The sequence below is a fragment of the Lissotriton helveticus genome, chromosome 7 (assembly GCF_964261635.1).
Source record: "Lissotriton helveticus chromosome 7, aLisHel1.1, whole genome shotgun sequence".
In the NCBI taxonomy this organism is placed as follows: Eukaryota; Metazoa; Chordata; class Amphibia; order Caudata; family Salamandridae; genus Lissotriton; species Lissotriton helveticus.
In genome coordinates, this window is record NC_136068.1 from 443,981,706 (window position 1) to 443,995,994 (window position 14,289).

The following is a 14,289-nucleotide window of genomic DNA, read 5'->3' on the forward strand; positions in this document are numbered from 1 at the left end:
TGTTTGCAATTTTTTAATTGTTAATCAATTTTTAATTATCACTATGTTTTTGTTTTGATAAATATGTTAGTGTTCAATATTTATTATTTGGTAATTTATATTTATTAATTCATATTTATTGGTATTTATTGTTAATTTAGTGTTAATTAATTCAATTTTAAATATGTTTTTAGTAATTATTAATGGGTATTTGCAAATGATGTAGTTATTTAAAAATTACATTTTTAAATATTTTATTTACAACAATTATTTATAAGTATGTTATATTTAACTTCTACGCTATCCAACGCTTTCCGTACTGTTGCACTCTCTGGAGTGGGAATAGTAATTTTTACCACTACGCTATCCAACACTTTCCCTACTGTTGCACTCCCTGGAGTTGGAATAGTAAATTTTACCCCTACGCTATCCAACGCTTTCCCTACTGTTGCACTCTCTGGAGTTGAAATAGTAATTTTACCCCTACGCTATCCAATGTTTTCCCTACTGTTGCACTCTCTGGAGTGGGAATAGTAATTTTTACCCCTACGCTATCCAACGCTTTCCCTACTGTTGCACTCCCTGGAGTTGGAATAGTACATTTTACCTCTATGCTATCCAACGCTTTCCCTACTGTTGCACTCTCCGGAGTTGGAATAGTAATTTTTACCCCTACGCTATCCAATGTTTCCCCTACTGTTGCACTCTCTGGAGTGGGAATAGTAATTTTTACCCCTACGTTATCCAACGCTTTACCTACTGTTGCACTGGACGCATTTGCCAAGGTGGCCGGGTTCAAAATTAACGAAAACAAATCGAGAGCCTTAGACCTGTCATTGTCTCCTCCCACGAGAACTTACCTGCAAAGCCTCTATCCCATTCAATGGGCATCGGACACGGTCCCGTATCTTGGGATCCAGCTGGCCCCCTCACTTTCCACCATGGCTACTGCTAATTACACCACTCTCCGAGGGAAGATTCGGGGGGAGATCGGTCGGTAGAAACATTATCCGCTCTCCTGGTTGGGTAGGATAGCAGTGGTCAAGATGACCATCTTACCCCAAATTCTCTATCTCTTCCGGGCTTTACCGTTATGACCACCCGCCGGATGGATCCGGCAGACACAAGCCGAACTTGCCCAATTTATCTGGCAGGGCCGGAAGCCCAGAATGCGGAAGGCATTGGTTACGCTCGCCCCGGAAGCCGGGGGTTTAGGGGTCCCTGACTTGCATAAATACTACCAGGCAGCGCAACTGCGCTACCTGGTAGAATGGAGTAAATGGGAGTCAGAGAAACACTGGCTCTTCCAAGACCAGGCGGTGGCGGCCGCCCACTGCAGGAAATCCCCTTTCTCCGTGAGCCCCATCGGCCCCCTAACCTTTACGCTTCCTATATCACACGGGTTTCCCTATAAGTGTGGGACACCACTAACATTACCCATGACCTCACAACTTTACCCTCTCCACTTACTCCGTTGGTGGATAATCCCGACTTTAACCAGGGCACAGTGGGGTTGACTTTCGCACACTGGAGACCCGCGGGATGCAGATTCTTATATCACATCTACGGCCCAGAGGGGGTGATCCCCTTCCCCCAATTTAAACAAGAGTACGACTTCCCAGAGACAGAACGATTGCGATACCTTCAAATACGACACTGGGCACTGCAACCACAAGTAAGAACAAGCGCTGATAGACGGCTCCTTCCGTATGAACGGTGGCTCATTTCCCGCACCTCAGACACTAAACTCATATCTGACCTTTATAAGATGTTGCAGACAACGCAGATTCATATACATAGCCCAGGCAGAGAGCGATGGGAAAGAGAATTAGGCAGGATCCTTAGTCATAAAGAATGGGAGAAGATATCCTATAGAGCGCGCCACTCTGCTTATCACATTGGGCTCACGGAGACACTGACGAAGGTAACAACGTACTGGTACTACACTCCTGAAAGATTACACGAGATAGATCGCAGGAAAGAGAGGTTCTGTTGGCGAGGCTGTGGCCAGGTAGGCAACTTGGTACACCTGCTGTGGGATTGTGACCGAATCCAACCTTACTTGACACAAGTACTTGACGAAGTGGACAAACACTTTCAGACAGAGCTCCCGCGCTTTCCAGCATATGTATTATTAGGGCTTTCCAACCCACTAACATATCCCTTACGCTCCCGCAGAGGGCGTCAAATAGCCATCGCCCTGGGCTCCGCGGTGCAAAATATTCTCGCACACTGGCACACTTCCACTATACCCTCCTTTACAGGCTGGCTGCACAGGTTGTGGCATGTACTAGGAATGGAGAAATGATCACTCACCATGGCAGGAGAGGGAGATAAATACGAAGAGATATGGCAACCATTTAGATCACTCCTGATCATGGAATTTAGAGAAATCACATGCCCCAAGTACCTAAGACTGTTGAGGCTCACGGAGCCAAAGGAGGTAGTCCCTTAAGGCAGGTGTAGTTTGGGAAGCATAGTAGGCGGGAGCACCGGGAAGGGTTGGGGTGGTAAAGAGCACTGTATGGGTGGGAGGGGGGCGTAGGGTTGGTAGGGAGGGGGGAAGGTTTCCTAATTTCATTGTTTCACCTCAACTTTGCATCTTATGTTTCTTCTAGCACTTGGCTGTATTTCGTATGTTTCAAATACCTATACTGGCCTCCATTTGCTTGTTTGTTTAGCCATCGACAGCACGCGTCTAGAATGTGTATAATGAGAATTTTTTTTCTTTTGTGCGATGACTTCAATAAAAAGAGTTAAACCATAAAAAACAGGTCAGGGAGATTTTAAATCAACTTGAATATCAAGGGGTGATTGAAACCTGCACCTCATCAATGAACAATCCTTTGTTTCCTGTCTCCAAACCAGACAATTCATATCGTCTAGTTTTGGATTACAGACATCTAAACTGCTGCAAAACTTTTGCAGTACGAAATGCACACAGTGCAGCACTAATGAATAACATCGTGTGCAAAAAATATAAAACTACATTAGATATCTCAAATGGTTTCTTTTGTCAAAACATTGCACCAGAAAGCAGGCATTTGACCGCTTTCTCTATAATGGGGGCACAGCGACAATTTTGCCATCTCCCCCAGGGATTCAAGAATAGCCCAGGGTTATTTTCAGCAAGAGTAACGGAGTTACTACAAATGTACGATGATGAGGCATTATCCTATGTCGATGACATCTATCTTACAGACGATGATTTGGACGTACACTTGAAAAGAGTGAACACTATAATACTTGGGTTCGCTTCTGAAGGGTATAAATTAAATTTTAAGAAATCGCGAATTGCCCACCTCAACGTCCTATTTTTGGGATATGAGTTATCAAGTGAAGGCAAAAGCCTGGCAGCAAACTTTTTAGAGAAATGTGCGCTGCTCCAACCTCCAAAAATGCTGAAAAACTTAGTCAATTCTAGGTTTCCTGAATTTTGGAAGAACTTATGTTCTAAACTATGGAGAAAGGGTTACACCTCTCTACGAATCAATAAAACCTGATTTCAAACCTACTAATTGGACACGAAAACACACAGAAATTTTGCGTTCAGTGCAAACAGACATGTTAGCAAAAACACAGTTATGAACACGTGACAACGTGCGCAACCTAGTGATCTGAATCATCCCAGGGAGATGCGGATTCACATACCTAACCTTTAACGAAGGTGAGACGGTACAAATATTATACAAGTCGCACTTGTACACACAAGCTGAAATGAAATTCACTTCCTCAGAAAAGATACTGACAGCGGTTCAGACTGCTGTAGCAAAAGAAAGAGCCCTCGCACAGGGTAAATGCATTAAAATCATTACACCTGTACCTGCCTTAGAGGCTGCGACAAAGGCAAGCATTTCAAATCCAAAAGCTCTACATCCGAGATGGATACAATGGGTTAATTCTCTTGCTGCAGCAGACGTTGAATACGTTTTTGACCCGTATTTGAAAACACAAGAATTCCTACAATACGAATTATAATGTCCTCTGCCGACTGAAATTCTGCCACTTGAACATTATGGCTCTATATTATATACAGACGGATCAGTATAACCTGCAATTGGGGGTAAACAAGCTTACAGTGCTGCGTGCGCGATTGTTAAAGGTCGCTGGCGCTAAGGCAAGTTTAGACCTATGGTCACTAAAACTCAATCACTCGGGGACTGTACAGCTCAGCGAGCTGAACTACAGGCTTTCAAGATGGCGCTTGAAAATACAGACCACGAATTCCCCACACTCATAGTGTGTGATTCGTATTACTGCGTCCAATCTTACAATGAATACTTGCAGAACTGGGTTCAGAACGGCTTCAAAGACGCTAAAGGTGGCACAATTAAGCATAAACTGCTATGGGAACAAGTAGTTCTTTTGCAAAAAGAACTACAAAAGACTCATGTGATTCATACACTGAGTCATCAGCGTGATGGCGTTCACGTTGAAGGGAATTGATTGGCTGATGAGGCCGCAAAGGCAGCTGTGCAAACGGCTCCCGTAGCTGCAATCACTCGATCAAAAACGAAAATAGACGGTGAACCAATGCTAGCAGTGAATGCCTCAATGAAAAGCAACTATGCAACATTACCACTAAACTATCCACTCAGTAATACATACATAATTGATGCAAACTCTGTTCCTTTTGCTCAAATCCCTGGAGTGGAGGATAGAGTAATTCCAAACAGGAACAAGAGAGGTGCTTTTGTTCACGAAGCCCATATGGGAGAGGGTCAGACACATCAAGGGATCTTGCAATCTCTAATAGAATTAGAAGAGATGTACTGGTGGTCGGGAATGAGCGTCAACGTTTACAAATTCGGAATTAACTGTGATACCTGTTACAGAGAGAATAGCTTTGATGACCACCAGGTACCTAACTACAGTGTAACAAGCCCAGTTCAGACACCGTTGTTAGACAGCATTAGACTATCTACACGCAGACGTCGCCATAGACATACGTGGTCCCACAAATATTTATTAGGAAGAACATTAGAAGCCGCGTGGGTGCAGGGAGGCCGTCCTAACTTTCCAAGAACGTGAATAAAAGGGTGATTGGGGTTGAAAAGGGCCAACTCGCCATTCTCAGCGAAGCGCCAGCAGACTAATTTGACAGTTTGGCTCAAATCCAGCACCAGTGTCATATGTTTATTACTACATACTTCGGTGGCACCCACAGACGGTCGTTCACTCTGAATATTCCCTTATTATAGGGTATCCAATCTTGGACCTACAAAAACCATTCAATTATAAAGGAATTGTTATGTTAATTATTTTACGCAAGCTGAAATCTACACCTCGCAATTTAAGCCAAGATACAAAACAGTCCTGAAGAAGGTGTATATTGTAGAAAAATCACCGAAACGCAGCGTCGACGAATGTTTTCTTAAAATTAGGAGACTAATGTTTTTTCTTAAAACTGGGAACTGTATTTACCATGTGATTGTGTGATTTTAATATGTTTTTATATGTGAATATCTTTTAACCTATCAACATTATGTGTTTTTTGTTCTCAATGAAATGATATAATAAAATGTGTCACATTTTTATTAAATTTTTGAGCAATTTTGCCTTTATTACGATCTGTTGTTGGTTTGACCCTTGTTAACTTACTGTTTGCACACAACATTTGTATGATTTGGTATAGTGCTCGCTTTTGCAAATATAAACTTAGATAATATTCCCTTTTAGATGGACAGTTCTAAGAACAGATTCTAGGGACCTTTGTTTACTTTTCACCCGACAAATATTAAGACAAGATTAATTTGGATGTGGCCCCAGCGCTCGGCTGATGCCAGAACTGTTTAAAAGATTTGCGAGTCTTTTTCGGCACATACGCAATCGGCACGCTACATTCTGATCAGGGTCCTGCATTTAGCTCTCGAGCTTACAAGGAGGCCATGGCCAGCTTGGGCGTTGCATTGCCGTTTACGAGTCCCTTCCATCCTGAGGGAAATGTGGTAGTGGAAAGAAAAAACCGTGGCATAAAGCAATCTAAAACAGCTAGGGTATTAGGTTCGGGTGACGGGTGGGTCAGACACCTAAATAGTGTCTAACGTAGTCTTAACAATCTGCCAAGAAATTCTCTGGGGGATCCACTCCATATGAATTATTATTTGGTACTAGAATGCTTATCCAGGATCTTGATTGTCGAACTTCAGTGGTGGAACAGAAACCCTTTGATATCAAAGACCGTTTGGCTGTTTTACAGAACTTAAACGAAACGAGAAGAAGTCTGAGTAACACAACACAAAGCCCAACGACCACTGAAGAAAAACCACCTGTCCCAGCAAGACCTGTCTGTATTCCAAAGATTGGGGATCTAGTCAGGGAAAAGATCGCAGTAAAGAAGGAATTTGGGCCTTCTTATAGAAAAGCAGTACCTGTCTTAGCAATTCTTGGAACAAGATCAGTGCTACTACCGCCGCTTGCTGGAAAAAAAGAGAACAGAACAGTATCAATTGACCTGGTAAAACCACATCATATGGCCGATAATAAGTAGTAGGCCCAGTGGACTCCCAAGAATTAGCGGACAACCAAATCTGGCTACTATTCAAGAGGTTCAAACTGAAAGACTTATCACCTTTGATAAACCTGCAGTGAGAAAAGAAGGACTTTGCAACGCAGCAATGGAAATCGTCCCTCTTGATACCCAAATATCAGTTCGTCAAGAAACTCCTGTCTACAATGATGTAGCATCTGACTATACATATATGTGAAATAACGTACCCAGGCAAACAAAACAAGGACTGGCACAATTCAATTAGCAAACAGAACGAAATTAATAATGAAACACTAAGTTTAGCATGAAAAGTACATTTTAATATATTTCATAAAAAGTGTCATAAATTCGGGGCGTGGCCAGCAGCCAACGATGGCGGCAGTGTAGAAGCGAGCTCCGTAGTTGAAGCGGCCTCCTTAGAAATCCAAGCACTAATCCGTCCAACACCCATCACCTCCGGAAGGGTACTGAAGCCCAGGACCGGGCGGCACAAGCGGAGACCAGCCAATTCGAAATCCGACGGTGAGAAAGTCGATTCAAGGAGTGACCAGTCTGGGCCGTTGGTAACTGCTGGAGCCGGGGATTCGCTTGCGGTGAAGGTCGGGCCGGAAGTACATCGTGTGGGGAGGGACGCCGCCGGAAGTGCCCGCTCAGAGACGGGACTAGGAAAATAAAGGAGACGGAGAGGCGGACCCGGCACCGACTTGGACTTTCCCGGGTGTAGCGGGCGGGGGACCGCAGGTAACGACTCGGAGAGATCCCGGGGCGCACACAGCTCCCCTGATCAGGCGATCGAGGCGCGGACGCCCAGGCGGGCGCAGGAGCCAAAGACGCTACCCTGGGAGCCTAACTCGGTGAGACCGAGGACTCGGACAGTCATCCAGCGGCACGGACCGCTGTGGTCCCCCGCCGTCCCCGGGAACAATAAGCCGTCACATGGACAGCAGACTCCCTGATGGCGGAGGGGATTAACCCGGAAACGTCTACCAGACGGCAACGGCGCTAACTCTGGCACAATCAACCGGCGCTTGCACACCCCACTCACCACTCGAACTACACTGTCTCCTGAGGGCGGACCCAGTACCACGGAGCCCCGTGTCCCGTCGGGTGCGGTGGGTCACAGTGGAGAAACGGATTGAGCGGCAAGACCGGTGTCGCCTGAGTGGCCCCATGATGGCATCGTCGATGCGACTGAGGCGGCGCTAGCACCCACACGGCTCGTGCCTTCGACGACGCCAGCCACTGAGGGGCAGAGAGGTCGGAGCCGACTCTGAATGCGTGCAACGGGGGGACTGAGGCTGGAGTGACACAGCGGACCTCAGAACGTGCTTAACTTAATATCCGCAACATACCCCCCATAATACCAGCAAGCGGCGAGGAGCGAAGATTGTGCGCACCATTGGTTCAGCAAAGCAGCAACAACACGACTTCGACCCGCACGTATCCAGGGGTAGACACGGGGGTAACATCCCTTTAGGCCCCGCACCACCAGAGACCTTGCACGAGGAAGGAAACCATACCCTTCCACAACACGTCGAGGGTAAGCACCGAGATGGCTGGCAAGGGCACAAAAGGTGGAGCCGCACAAGCCCAGCTGGAAAAATATGCCTATGACAAAGTTCCATCCTCCTCACAAGATCCCAAAACACCGCCAGGCAAGACGATAGAGGCAGCGGGAACCAAAAAGGCGACCATAGATGATGTAATGAAGGCCCTCGCCCAGGTACAGGTGACGGTGGGGTCAATATCAACGGAAATCACTCTAATAAGAGCGGACTTCCATAAGATGTCAGAGAAAGTGCAATCGATGGAAGTAGTGACCAGATCGTTAGTGGAGGATGTCGCGGAACTACAAACAAGCATGGAACGGATCACGAAGGAGAACAAGGCCCTACGCGACAAGCTGGATGATCAAGAAGGGCGCTCAAGACGTAACAACATACGTATCATCGGGGTTCCGGAGTCGGAGGGCACGAGAGCTATGGACCTGTACGTAGAGGAACTCATCAAACAACACCTGCGACCAAAAGGACTCTCTACCTTTTTCACAGTAGAAAGAGCACACCGGGTTCCCGGAGGCCGCCCGAAACAGGGAGCTAACCCAAGGCCGATCATCGCTCGCCTCTTCAACTTTAGAGACAGGGATGCGATCCTACAAGCGGCTAGGAACTCCCCGTCGGTCCGGATCCATAACTCTACATTGGCATTTTTTCCGGACTATACAGCGGAAGTTGCACGGAGTAGGAGAACCTTTTTTGAAGTAAAGAAAGAACTTAGGGCCAGAGAAATTCCCTATTCAATGCTATTCCCAGCTAAGCTCAGGAGAGTAGCGGACAATAAAACATGGTTCTTTGACTCTCCAGAGACAGCACAGGAATGGTTTGAGGGGTGGAGATCAGCGGCCCGCCCGCGCCGTTCTAACAGGACAGCCATGCACAGCAACGATGAAGCCCGTCCGAGTTCCCAAGCATCCGGGGGGGGGAAAGGGCCTCCACTCACCTCTGCACGACGTTCCGGAAACGGAAGATACGGAAGAATAAAGACTTCTCACAACCACAATTGCAGATCACATGCTACGCTGGCCGGGCGTGCCGCCATGGACACTGGACGAAGGGCCCCCGGGACTGAGGAAGGGGGTCGCTGACTGCGGAGGGTCCTTCACCCCAGCGTGCAAGTACTATGTTTGGGGAAGGGTTCAAGCACTCTGCTGAGTTGGGGGGGCGGGCAGTTCTGAGTCCGTTAAGCAGGGGGGCAGGGTGGGGGGGAGTTGGGGGGGAGGTTTTCCGTTCTCAGGATGGTTGCACTGATAAAGATTGGAACTACATGGCATATACATATCGCTTAGCAGGCATTAGGCAACACAATCGAGCTCCATCGGAGCACCGCGATGATAAATTCACGAACGGAATCTATGGCAGGACTAACTCAAGATGAGACCGAGAGGGTGGACACGGGAATGAGGCGACTATCGCAGTTAGGCATTATGTCATGGAACGTACGAGGATTAGGGGACAAAGTCAAACGGGGGCTAGTACTGCAGAGTGTAAGACGCTTTAATCCAGCTTTGGTCCTATTGCAGGAAACACACCTAACGGGCACAGCTACGCGGGCCCTAGACAGGAAAGGTTACCGTATGATCACCCATGCAGAGTTCACTAGGGGGTCCCGGGGCACAGGAATCCTCATGCACCGCTCCTCGGGGTTCATCGTTCAATCCACGAAAACAGACACACTGGGTCGTTTTGCGGCCGCACATGGTCAATGGGAAGGGAGGCCATTGAATGTAGTCTCGGTCTATATTCCACCGGCACTGCACGCAGTTGCACTCCCTGATTTAGGAAAATTTCTGTTGGAGCTGCCTGAGGGTGATCTAGTCTTGGGAGGGGACTTTAATGCAGTGGCACATAATACACGTGATAGGTTCCCGATGCGAACACACGACCCTTGGCCCTCCCGCTTGCATGGCTTCCTGGAGGCACAAGGACTGGTGGACCTTTGGAGGCACTTCCATCCAGAGACTCAACAATATACATATCATTCGGCAGTCCATGACAGCCTGTCGCGGATTGACTATCTCCTAACACTGGGACACGGCCTCCTCACTATTACTGACGTACAAATTAGACCTAGGGGAGTTTCAGACCATTCACCATTAACACTAACTGTCTCTAACCCTGAACGGACCAGAACACGCGTTTTCCCGATCTTCCAGGGATACCTTAAAGTACCTCTGATAGCCAAAAAACTGAGGGAGGGTACGAGAGCCTACTTTACTGAAAACGAGGGATCAGTGGAGTCTCCCACCACCCTATGGGAGGCCTATAAAACGGTCCTTCGGGGGCAGGCCATCTCTATGATAGCGAGTCATAAACGTACACAAAAGCAAGAACTTGTAGACCTAGAAAATGAATTGGACAAAGCCAATACTGCCCATGAGACTAACCCGACCACGGACACACGACACGCACTACAATTATGCCAACAGCGTCACACTGACCATCTACGCAGCAGGGTGATAGATAGTTTAACGACCACACAACAAAGGATATACGATGTGGGCGACAAGGCCGGCAGACTCCTTGCCTGGTTAGATAGGAAGAAAGACGGACAAAGGGCCATTTTACAGCTGAAAGATAGCGCGGGTATATTACAAACCCACCCATCTCTAATAGTCGAAATTCTGGCTGATCACTTCCGGACAGTTTACACCCCCGACACCGAGTTTACCCAGGGGATGGTGGAGACGTCTCTCGTGGGGATACCCACCTGCACTCTGTCACAGGCCAACAAAGATGAACTAGAGGTGGAATTGACCACTGAGGAGATTCATGTAGCTATAACTGCCCTGCACTCGGGGAAGGCTTTGGGTCCCAACGGGATACCGATAGAATGGTACAAGACAATGTCGGACACGCTCTCCACACCCCTACTCAATATGTTTCAGGACAGTTTGGAACGGGGACAACTGCCGCCCGACCAACGAGCAGCAACTATAGTGACAATACCAAAACCAGGCAAGCCACCTGAGGATTGCGGTTCATACCGCCCGATTTCTCTATTAAACGCCGAGAATAAAATCTTGGCAAAATTATTGGCCAATCGGCTGATGCCACATCTGGGGCATCTAATACACCCTGACCAGGCAGGATTCATGCCACATAGAACCACAGCGATGAACCTAAGGCGGCTGCATGGGGTGATGGCACGGGCATCACTGTTAACAGAACCTGCGGCGATCCTCTCGCTGGACGCCAAGATGGCGTTTGATCTGGTAGAATGGCGATACCTGTTTGCGGTACTGGAACACATGGGCTTTGGCCCGAAATTTGTGGCATGGATCAAACTATTATACCAAGACCCGGTGGCGCGAGTGATGGCAAATGGCCGTCTCTCCAGAGAAATATCATTGAAGAGAGGTACGAGGCAAGGTTGCCCGCTCTCGCCGTTACTGTTTGCCCTGGTCCTAGAACCTCTGGCTACTGTCATTAGGACTACCCGGTTGCTAAGAGGAGTGCAATGGGGAGACGGATGGGAAGACAGGGTGTCATTGTATGCGGATGACATGCTAATATACTTGATGGACTTACCGGAGAGTATACCGGCATTACTAGCGCTGTGCGAGAGGCATGGGACGACGTCGGGTTATAAAATAAACTGGACGAAATCAGTACTATACATGTTAAATGGCACACCGCCGGACCTGAGCACAAGCTGTCCATTGCTACTAGAGGAAGTCTCCTTCAGATATCTAGGGATCTATATTGCGCGAGCACATGATACTTTCAGGACCCTGAATCTTCGACCACTGCTCGAAAGATTGAAATCAGACGTGCGACATTGGAGCACCCTCCCCTTGACGTTACTAGGCAGGGCAGCGCTATTCAAGATGATGGCGCTGCCCCGTTTTCTCTATGTCCTGGAAAATACCCCGGCGATAGTCCCAGCACAGTTTTTCAGACAAGTCTCTAATCAACTATCGGGCCTGCTATGGGGGAACAAACCAGCGAGAGTGGCGCATTTAAAATTGATCAGGGATTGGTACAGTGGAGGGATAGCCCTCCCAAACCTAGAACTGTATTACTGGGCAGCACAACTTAAGATAATTACCCGATGGTTACATGGCCCGCGGGACGACCCGGCGTTGATGGCGGATAGGAAGCAACTAGGCGCTGCCACCCTTCTGGCCCCACTCTATGACAATGGACTACTTAGGAAACTGATAGGGCCCACTAGGCACACTGTGACACTGTGGCATAAAGCTCAGAAACGATTGAAATGGGAGGGTGTGATCACACGCATGACACCGTTATGGGACTCCAAGGCCTTGGGTAGTCTAAGACACAGCAAGGGATTTGACCAATGGGACAACATAGGGATCTCAACAGTTGGGGACCTGTGGGCGGGAGGAGGAGTAATACCATTTGAAACACTCAGGGAACAGTACGACATGAGGGTAACTGAAACTTACCGCTACATACAGATCCGGCACGCGTTGATGACAGCATTAGAACCTGATACCACGGTCCCAGAGTCGGCTCCCCTGGAAGACCGACTATTGACAGATTACATGGAGAATAAGGCTACTTCTCTCACTTACCGTAAAGTAATAAACAACTTGCCAGACCCACTACAGAAACTAAAAGACACCTGGGAGGAAGAGCTTGGGGAGCTAGATGAAGATTGTTGGAATGCCGCACTGGCATCCCCCAGGGAGGCCGGAATATCAGCAAGATTTAGACTGGTGCAGTTTAAGATACTACACCGAGTCTACTATACACGTACTATGCTTCACAAAATACATAGAGCTGAACATCCGCACTGCCTGCGCCAATGCGGAGCACAAGGCACCCTGTTCCATACTCTTTGGGAGTGCCCTCAAATCATGATATACTGGCGGAGAATAACACACACTATGGCTCAAACTCTACAAATGACCATTACACCTGACCCCAGGCTTTGCCTACTCAATATATGGGGCCCAAATGATTTGACGACATATGGGAGGCGATGGGTGGGGATCGGCATGATGTTGGCGAAGCGCGACATAGCGCAAAAGTGGGGAGCAGAGGAAACACCTACCATGGCCCAATGGTGTAAGAACATGGACGTAATTATGGTGACGGAGAGGGCGGTGTATAAACAAAGGTCAAACCCACGCAAATGGAATAAATTATGGCTACCCTGGAATACCTATAGGGGGGATATATGCGCGCCTCTGCCAGAAGAAACAGATATAGATAGCTCGGGAGAGGAGGAAGATGAGGACTGAGGTTGAAGGGAGGAAGATAGGATCGGGACAAAGGGTAAGCTATAACAATAGGTGTTCACCGGACGGGGCTACAGTTCATGAAAATCATAGAACGTTCAGACTATACCACTGCTTAGCTCGTAAACAATGTAATGATGATTGTAAGAATTGATGCCAAGTATCCAATCAGTGGCGTTTTTAGTTACTAGTTATAAAAACAGAAAATGTAAGTTGCTATATTGATTGAGTATGGCTGAATGTTGAAGCCACACTACTAAATGTCGATACACATAAAAATGACTATTACAATGCAACAATAAAAAAAAAGTGTCATGAATTAAATCATTGACATATTGATAAAACATGATAAAACAAATTCTATTGATGAATATATAGTGTTTATACAGTAAGGTGATATAGTGGAGGGATGGTTTCCTGTCTACGCGTTCGACACGTTGAAGGTGTCTTCCTCAGGACACTACCATCATGATAATGAAAATAAATAAACAATATTTAAAAATCTGTCTTTATGCTAAACAATTTACAATGATAAATACAGTTTTCTAGAGTACCTGGGCCAGTAAGTAGATGGAGTTTCATGATATACCGCTTAACATTAATTCATTAAACATACAGAAAGATACTAACGAAGGCATAGTTACAGTCACAATGATTGGAACAGATATATTGACATTTCATATTACATCACATTAAGGTTTTCAAAGGAAAGGCATAGAAAAGGGAATGCACAGATCATGAACAGAGGGAAAAGAAGACTGGTGTTTATATTGTTCCTCGCAGGTTTTAAGCTACTAAAGTGCTGGTTTTAACATATTTACTGGTATTGTAAGGGGAAGGGAGAGGTCCTACACTTGATGGAGTCGAGACTTTTTATTCCCTAGTTGAAAGATTGCTTAGAAAAATATTTATCGGATTATTTACAATGTGGCAATGTATCTGCGCGTTTTATTACCTGTTTTAAGATCTTTGTGTTAAACTTGAACGGCGTGGTTGTTACGGTCAGGGCCCTAGTTGTAGCGTTTCGGGTGCGAAGAATATGCCTGAATGCGTA